The sequence below is a fragment of the Pistacia vera genome, unplaced genomic scaffold (assembly GCF_008641045.1).
Source record: "Pistacia vera cultivar Batoury unplaced genomic scaffold, PisVer_v2 Contig560, whole genome shotgun sequence".
In the NCBI taxonomy this organism is placed as follows: domain Eukaryota; kingdom Viridiplantae; phylum Streptophyta; class Magnoliopsida; order Sapindales; family Anacardiaceae; genus Pistacia; species Pistacia vera.
Genome location: NW_022196402.1, coordinates 4,452 through 14,277, shown reverse-complemented (window position 1 = coordinate 14,277; position 9,826 = coordinate 4,452). Strand labels below are relative to the sequence as shown.

The 9,826-nt window shown below is 42.5% G+C and overlaps 1 non-coding gene across 1 annotated transcript; it reads right to left on the bottom strand.

Annotated features, from left to right (window-relative positions):
• Positions 1–285: 285 nt before the first annotated feature.
• LOC116108285 lies at positions 286–392 on the bottom strand. The gene has a single exon (XR_004124620.1). It is a non-coding gene; the product is annotated as a small nucleolar RNA R71 (small nucleolar RNA).
• Positions 393–9,826: the final 9,434 nt, after the last annotated feature.

Sequence of the window (9,826 nt, the reverse complement as noted above, 5' to 3'; positions counted from 1 at the left end):
GACATAACACTATGAGATCAAAACTAGTGTCTCCAATTGCTACCAATTTATTATGGGAATTTAAATGAGGAGTCATACAAACACTTAGATGAATTTTTAGAGGTTTGCTCCACAGTTAGACTGCAAAATATGAATGAAGATGCCGTGCGCTTAATTCTATTCCCATTCTCACTTAAGGAGCGAGCCAAACAGTGGCTCAATTCTTTGGCAGTAGGGTCCATTACTTCTTGGGCCTAAATGCAACAAGGATTCCTCAAAAAGTATTATCCCATTGGTAAAACCAACAGCATAAGATGAGTCATCACTAGTTTCACTCAACTAGATGGCGAGGAATTTTATGAGAGTTGGGAACGTTTGAAGGAAATGCTTAGAAAGTGTCCCCATCACGCAATCCCTAGGTGGTAATTGTTAGGGCAAAAAATTGTCCTTGGCCCAAATAAGAGAACGGAACTGAATGAGAAAGAGACCAGGCCCAATCCCGATGCGGCCCCATTCAGATTAGGCCCATTTAATACGAGATACAGTCGGCCCAAACCATCGGGTCCGGGCCTCCAAATCCCAATTCACTTCCTAGACCTATGAGCAAGTCCAGAGCCCACGGCACCCACATATCACTTTCCTATTCCAGATCAGTCTCCTATTTGAGGTCACCTTCCTATTTAGGTCACTTTCCTAGTCGAGGTTACTTTTCTGTTTGGGATCACCTTCCTATTCGAATACTGGTAAGACAACTCACCACCGCCCTAATTCCTCTAGGGTTTGTATCAGAGTCACACTAGGACTCCTACTCCCATCAGGACCAGGAGACCAGACAGTCACTATATAAGCAGAGGACAGTCCTCTCACAAGGGAGATTACATTACATTACACCTTCACACCCAAAGCTCTAACTTGAGAGCCTCACATCACTACCGTAGTCACAGTCCCCAACTAGACTTTCGGTAACGTCTCTACTCCCTAGCCCTCACTATACTAGCCTCTTTCAGCCTTGCTGACTTGAGTGTCGGAGTGCCTACGGCAAACACCACCCCGGTGTTTTCCGTTCGCTTCACACTTGTTTCTCTACGTGTGCAGGTGTAGCGGATCGCTAATGGCCTCAACCTCACGGGATCAGACCCTCTTTCTGTACAGGTAGATTTTTACTTCTACAGTTTGGCACCCACCGTGGGGCCTCTAGCAATCATTCATCTCGACGAACCTTATTACGTAGAGGAATTTTCCATGGCTGACCCTTCGGACAACGCTAACTCTGGCCTCGAGGCTAGACTAGAGGCTCTGACTACTCTCATACAACAAAATTCAGACAAGATGGCCACACTGGAAGCTGAGAACAATGCACTCTGGAGCGAAAACGCATCCATCAGGGCCGAAAACTAGTTTCTTAAAGAGAAGGTGAGTCAGTTCTATGATCCGGAGCTTCTGCCTTGCCAGGTACCTCCCAATCGATTCCGCATCCCAGTTCCACCCATGCAACCTCTCCGAACCCCAGAGCACAGACCCTCGGCCTCCGGTAAAAGGCCACGTCCATTAAGTTCATCGGTGGTCGACGACTCGACCCTAACTCATGGAGGAAAGGATCTGTCAATAGAACCCTATTCATCCGATCCACCCCAGTCTCGAGATCAAGACGCCCAAGAGACAGAGAGCCCACACCTGCAAGACCAACCCATTCTTACCATCCAGCCTCACCTTCAGTCAACCATCCTCGCACAAACACCATTCGGCTCAGCTCAACTCACCCTCACGGGTTGAACGACCAACCCAACTAAACTATAGCACTCGAGCCCACCTATCCTGACGAACCGAACGAATATCAAACAACCCCCCTGACTATTCATGTAGGGCGAAACACCAGATCAGTTACCATGGGATTCATCCGATCGGAAGGAATGAATAGACCGGGCTACCAGGGTGTGCACGAAGGAATGATCCACCAGACTACACTGCGCTGGATGACCCAACGGAATATGCCAAGGATGAATGCAATAGTTGACCCAGTCAAACGGGATGAACAAGTGGTATCTCCCTCTCATGTGGAACAAGTACTGGCCAAGAGGTTGGCTGATGTAGAGGCAGTGATGAGGCGCATCCTAGGAATGCCAGTCCTGACTAAGAAGAGCAGGCCTCACTGTTACTCAGATTCACCCTTTGTGGACGAGATCGCCCTAGTCGACATGCCCCAGAAGTTTACTACTCCCAGCATGAAACCCTACAATGGCACAACCAACCCAGATGATCATATAGCCTCGTACAAGCAGCGGATGTTCACTGTCTCAATACCTTGAACGCTAAGGGAAACCTGCATGTGCAAGAGTTTTGGTTCAAGCTTATCCGATCCAGCACTCCAGTGGTACACAAATCTCCTGAACGATTCCATCGACTCATTCGCTCAGCTCACCGACACCTTTTTGGAGTAGTTCGCCAGCAGCAAAAAACTCGAGAAGCTATCGACCAATCTATACAAAGTATACCAGAGGAGGGGAGAGCCATTGAGAGAGTATGTTAGCAAATTCAACAAAGAGAAGATTTCCATCCCTTCCTGTAACCTTGAAACAGCCGTAGATGCCTTCAAAAAAGGTCTCCTCCCGGATGGTAAACTATACAAAGAACTGACGAAGCTAGGTTACACCACGATGGAAGATGCCTTGGCTAGAACAACGATTCAAATAAGGTGGGAGGAAGATGAGATGAATCAGGCAGTTCACGCCAAGTATGACTGAATGTAGAACGATAGGAGGCCAGAGATCAGATCAATTGTAGGCCCCACAAGGCCACCAAAGAAGCAGGAAAGGGTGCCTACCTGTTCCAAACTCCCAAAGGCAAAGACATCAGCAACAGTTGGAACGTAATCCATCCCACATGCTACTACTTTTAGGTGAAATCAATCTAAATATTTGTTGTCTTTTCATTTTTTATTTAAAAAGGATGAGCTGACCCATCCACTGCCTTCATAGACAGTCGGTCTCACGGCCTGAATTCAATGAAGCATTATTCAACAACTAACACCTTCGAATCAGCCCTGCCCGATTCATGAGCTTCACACATCGAATTGGCCTTGCTCGATCCACGGATTTGCATCTTCGGATTGACCCTGCTCAATCTACGTAATTACACCTTCGGATCGGCCTTGCTCGATCCACGGATTTGCATCTTCAGATCGACCCTACTCGATCCACGTAATTACACCTTCGGATCGACCCTACTCGATCCATAGATTTACATCTTTAGATCGACCCTGCTCAACCAAATGTTTATTACACCTTCAGATCGACCTTGCTCGATCCACGGATTTGAATCTTCGGATCAACCCTGCTCGATCCACGTAATTACACCTTCAGATCGGCCTTGCTCGATCCACGAATTTGTATCTTCAGATCGACCCTGCTCGATCAAATGTTTGTTACACCTTCGGATCAACCCTGCTCGATCCACGGATTTACACATTCGGATCGACCCTGCTCGATCCAACGAATTTACACCTTCAGATCGGCCCTGCTCGATCCACGGATTTGCATCTTCAGATCGACTCTACTCAATCCACGTAATCACACCTTCGGATCGACCGTGCTCGATCCACGGATTTACATCTTCAGATCGACCTTGCTCGATCAAATATTTATTACACCTTCGGATCGACCTTACTCGATCCATAGATTTGAATCTTCGGATCGACCCTGCTCGATCCACGTAATTACACCTTCGGATTGGCCCTGCTTGATCCACAGATTTGCATCTTCAGATCGACCTTGCTCGATCAAATGTTTGCTACACTTTCGGATCAACCCTGCTCGATCCACGAATTTACACTTTCGGATCGACCCTGCTCGATCCAACGGATTTACACCTTCAGATCGGCCTTGCTTGATCCACAGATTTGCATCTTCAGATCGACTCTACTCGACCCACGTAATCACACCTTTAGATCAACCCTGCTCGATCCACGGATTTACATCTTCAGATCGACCCTACTGGATCCACGTAATTACACATTCGGATCGACCCTGCTCGATCCCCGGAGTTACATCTTTAGATCGACCATGCTCGATCAAATGTTTATTACACTTTCGGATCGACCTTGCTCGATCTATGGATTTGCATCTTTGGATCGACCCTGCTCGATCCACGTAATTGCATCTTCAGATTGACCCTGCTCGATCAAATGTTTGTTACACCTTCGGATCGACCCTGCTCGATGCACGAATTTACACATTTAGATCGACCTTGCTCGATCTAATGGATTTACACATTCAGTTCGACCCTGCTTGATCCACGGATTTGCATCTTCAGATCGACCCTGCTCAATTTACGGATTTTTTACACCTTCGGGTTGACCCTGCCCGACCCACGGATTTACACCTTCGGATTGACCCTGCTCGATCCATGAATTTACACCTTTGGATCGGCCCTACCCGATCCATGAATTTACACCTTCGAATCGACCCTGCTCGATCCACAGTTTCATCTCCGAATCGGCCTTGCCCAATTCGTGGATCCACACCTTCGATCGGCCCTGCCCGGTTCATGAAGCTACACATTCAGTCGGCCAAACCGAGTGAAGGGTTCTTACACTTCAAAATCAACAAGTCATCGACTCGACCCAACAAAGAGGTCACACGACTCAGCCACTGGGCTGCACCAAAATTAGAACACAAGCATACGACTCAACTCCACCATCCTCGCTCCCCAGGAACCAAGTATTGGATGTCCACTCTACCCGACTGACCGACTTAACTTCACCATCCTCACTCCCTAGGAACCAAGTATTGGATTTCCACTCCACCCGATCGACCGACCGACTTAACTCCACCATCCTCACTCCCTAGGAACCAAGTATTGGATCTCCACTACACCCGACCGACCGACCGACTCAACTCCACCATCCTCACTCCCTAGGAACCAAGTATTGGATCTCCACTCTACCCGACCGACCGACTCAACTCCACCATCCTCACTCCCCAAGAACCAAATATTGGATCTCCACTCTATCCAGCCGACCGACAGACTGAACTCCACCATCCTTACTCCCTAGGAACCAAGTATTGGATCACCACTCTCCCTATGCCACCGACCGACCGACCCAGTCTTTTAAAACGTAGACTATCACTACTCACCCCACCCCACGCCACCGATCAATACACAGACTTAACCTGTCTAAAGATTCAATCGCCTTTCCTACCTGATCGAGCCAGCACATTGCAATAGGTCGGCTCCTGCAACGAAGCCGACACTCCCATGCTTCACGTCCGTAGATTCTCCCAATCGGGGCGATTGGCTAGGAGCAGTCTAGCACTTGTTCACCCTCGAGGCGATCAAGCCAAGGGACCTCGCCCATTCGGTCTTCCATAGTGGACGAGTGGGCAACTATGGGTCAAATGTTTGCGCATTTTGTTTGGACCTTTGGCATCTAGTAAAGAGCGCCGTGGAATCACAAGCGTAAGTCTTACCGTCCAACAAGCTGGCCGAGCCGATTCCATCCCACTCGATCACCCGAGTACCCCAACTGAACAAACCTTTAATTTAACATCGTCTCCAACTCATTCGACGCGGCATGCTGAGCAGATACCCCTGTCATGGGATTTTAGTTCACTTCTCCAGTTGGCAGGACACACCGAACGAGCACGTGAGCCCTAGAAGTCTTGTTATCTCAGTCCCTTCGACCCTTCACACCGATCGGGCACACCCTCTTGGGGTGATTGCACATTCTAGATCAGCTTTGATACTGAGCGACCCTTGACTACGAATCACCTACATCAAACTGGTCAACTACGCCGACAATCGGTCGTCTAGGAAGGGAGACCAAGCACGCCTCGATCGCTTCCTACTCTTTGACTTAAGAAAAACTTAACTTAGAGAGTAGGGGGTAAAATTGTTAGGGCCAAAAATCGTCCTTGGTCCAAATAGGAGAACGGGATTGAATGAGGAAGAGACCAGACCCAATCCCAATGCGGCCCCATCCGGATTAGGCCTATTTGATACGAGATATAGTCGACCCAAACCATCGGGTCCGGGCCTGCAAATCCCAGTTCACTTCCTGGACTTATGAGCAAGTCCAGAGCCCACGACACCTACAGATCACTTTCCTATTCCAGATCAGTCTCCTATTCGAGGTCACTTTCTTGTTCAGGTCACTTTCCTACTCGGGGTTACTTTCTTGTTCGGGATCACATTCCTATTCGAACACTGGTAAGACAGCTCACTACCGCCCTAATTTTCTAGGATTTGTATCAGAGTCCACTAGGAATCCTACTCCCACCAGGACCGGGAGACCAAACAGTCACTATATAAGCAGAGGTTAGTCCTCTCACAAGGGAGATTACATTACATTACACCTTCACACTCGAAGCTCTGACTTGAGAGCCTCACATCACTGCCATAGTCACAGTCCCCGACTAGACTTCCGGTAACGTCTCTACTCCCTAGCCCTCACTATATTAGCATTTTTTCAGCCTTGTTGACTTGAGTGTCGGAGTGCCTACGGCAAACACCACCCTGGTGTTTTCCGTTCGCTTCACGTTTGTTTCTCTACGTGTGCAGGTGCAGCAGATCGCTAGTGGCCTCAACCTCACGGGATCAGACCCCCTTTTCGTACAGGTAGATTTTTATGTCTACAGTAATTAGTTTGTAGTTTTTATGATGGACTGACCGAGAGGCATAGGAATATGGTAGATGTCTCTTGTAGAGGAACATTTATGCACAAGGACAAGAATGAGTTATGACAATTCTTCGAGACTTTAAGTACAAATTTAATACATCACATTTCGCTTCTAGAATGTCTATTTCAGGATAGAGTGTTTAAACAGGAACTCTTGAGATATTATCTAAAAATTTTTGAGTTTGATTCACTTTGTTTATTAATAAGAGATGAATACTAGAGGTTTATTCGACTGTTAACTTTAAAGTTGTAAAAATTATACAAAATATGTGAAACCTGAACACGTCGGTTTAAAAAAAAAAAAAAAAAAAAAAGGCACATGGCAAAATATGACCGACAGTGTTTTATTTTAAGAATTCGGCTCTGCTTTTAGTTTTAGAGCGTCAAATCTAGTTGATACATGACATTGTTTATTTTTCTTAACAATTTGATTAAAACGAAAATAATATGATACAGTACAGACTGGGACTTTGGGAGTGGGAGGTTCTAGTTGTACTGATAGTCTTAAGAGTCAAAAGATGTGAAATGACATATAAAACACTCTCATTAGCGTATCAATTATGTCTTTTTCTTCATCATTTATCATTCACCACAACCACAAACTCTTCTTATGCCTCAACAGCACAAGATATTTCAGAAAAATACATTCAATTAAGGATATGAGTATAATCAACTTTATTTCTTTTTTGTTATACTGATAGCCTTGACTTTTTTAATTAAACATTCATAAATTAGAAAAGTATCAATCTTATTTTTTATGGCAATATTTAAATAGATATGTAACCCATTTTTATAGTCAAAATTGATTTTCTTGCTTCTACTTCTACTTCTACTTCTACGTATAGTAATACTATTATAACTCACTACACAAGCAAACCAATGGTCAAAGCTGGAGGGCTCCACACTTGATTTCCTCTAAATTTTATCATGTGCCATGTGGTACTGGAAAATCCACGTGTTGCTTTCTCAATATTCTATTATTCTTTTAACTATTCTCCTCACGCGTTATGCCAAATGCTTCGTGTCAATGAACTCTTGTTAATACATATAAATATATAATTAAAATTAAAAATAAAGATAGGTTGGTAAACACTTTTCACAATTTTTTCTTATAAATATTGACATGATAACTTATAATTGGTTAGTTCGTATTTGGTTAAGTGAGACCCATTATTGGATAGACAAAACTCATTGCGAACTGATCAATTACGAGTTGACACATCGCGTTTGTGAGAGAAAGTTAATGAAAAAAGTTCGCGAGTATAGTATTACTGTAAAATTAAAGATTAGTTTAATCAATTTATGAATTCTAAGCTCTTGTTTGGTATACTATTTTAGATCATTATTATGTTATCTTATTTGGATTAAAAAATATGATATGTTTTTGTTTACTTATTGGACCAATTCAATTTGAAAATTCATCCAACTCAAATAAGTTTTTTTTTTTGTCTAAAAATGAAAAGAGAGTGGAACTTGTTTTCATATTATCCAACTCTATTCAACTAAAAACAATTTTCCAACTTAATTCAATTAAAAAAAATTTTCTTTCTCTCCTTCCCTACCGTTCTCTCTTTCATTTTTCTCTCATTCCAATTTGAAAATTAATCCACCCAATACCACCACCGCCTACCAACAACCACCACCATTGTCGTCGGCAGCCACCGACAGCCGACATGGCTGAAACGGCACACAACCGATCGAATTTGGCCGGTTGTGCACGGATGTAGTTGTTTTTTACTAAATTAACGGCTAGATATATCTGACTGTTGACGATGACCATATTTTAGTCGTTAATGACGGTAAGATACATCCGTTAACAACGGTCAATATCTAGCTGTTAACAAACAACTAGAATCTAGCTGTTAATGACCAGATTTTGGCAATAGATCTAGTCGTGTCTAGCAAGATCTATAGTGGATTTGGTCAAAAACAACCATATTGACGCATAACCGGTCAGATCTAGTTGATTGTGCGTTATTTTAGAGACTACTAGCTGTTGTCCGACGGCCGGCTATCCTCTTAGGAGGCTAGGGTGTTTTAGTTAATTTTTAAACTTTTATTGTGGAGGTGTTTAACTAAATTAACAAATGTAGGAAATTAAAAAAATAATATAATTATTTTCAGAAAATGTATCAAACAACTATTTTGTCTTAAAAACATTTTTTTAAAAGAATACACCAAATAACTATTTAACATTTTATTAAACTCTGATATACTCTTCAGATATTTTACAAAACACTTTTTCAGAATCTGATTTAATTCGATTTAATTTAATTCAACTCAACTTAAAACACTATTTCATTTTTCAAATAGTTTATCAATCATGCCCTAATTGTTTAGGTAGATAACGATAGTGGTATGATAGCACATAAAATAAATAAATAAAATTTTATTATTATTTCATACCTAATTTTATGTATCAATTATTATCCTAATTTAGGATCAGATAAGTGATTAAACTTTTGATAATATGGAAAAGTGTTAGTTATAGATGTTTTTCGTTGATTACTCAAATTCCATTATCGATTTCGAAATCTGACGTCGTCAATTGTTTATCAATATTAAAAATACTATAGCATGCTAAAATCAAGAGATAAAGGTTAATGTTTAGGATCTAATTAGTTGACATTAATCTACATTTAGCAGTCAAATTAAGTATAAAATAATGTAATGTAAAATAGTCAAATCAGATGAAATACATGCGGAAATTCGATTATAACAAAATTAACTCAAGAATGAAAATTTCAAACATCCTAATCTACTTGCCTTGCAAGCCATGGACCCAGTCCCATGAAATCCTTTCCTTTCCCAACATTAATTAAATAAAAGTGGGTAATTATCTATCATAATCAAACATTAAGATGGGGAGCAAGAGCCATCGCTGTAATTAATCTCATGCCTTCATTTTTGGTTTGCTTTTCATTCTGTAGCTACTTGTACCTGTTTCTGGAAAACTAAAACCCAACTGGATATTTATCTCTCTTTGTTTTGCTCGCTCTGCTTTGCTTTTCCGGGAAAGTTGATTCTTTTTTATTTTATATTTTCCTTGTTAAGAAATCGTTCCGGATTCTAACGCGAAATATAAAGGCATCAAAGTCTTTTCACCACAAAAGATGGGTTTCTGTTGAAACAAACAAACAAACAAAATTTCTTTGTACTTCCTCTCCTTTTCTC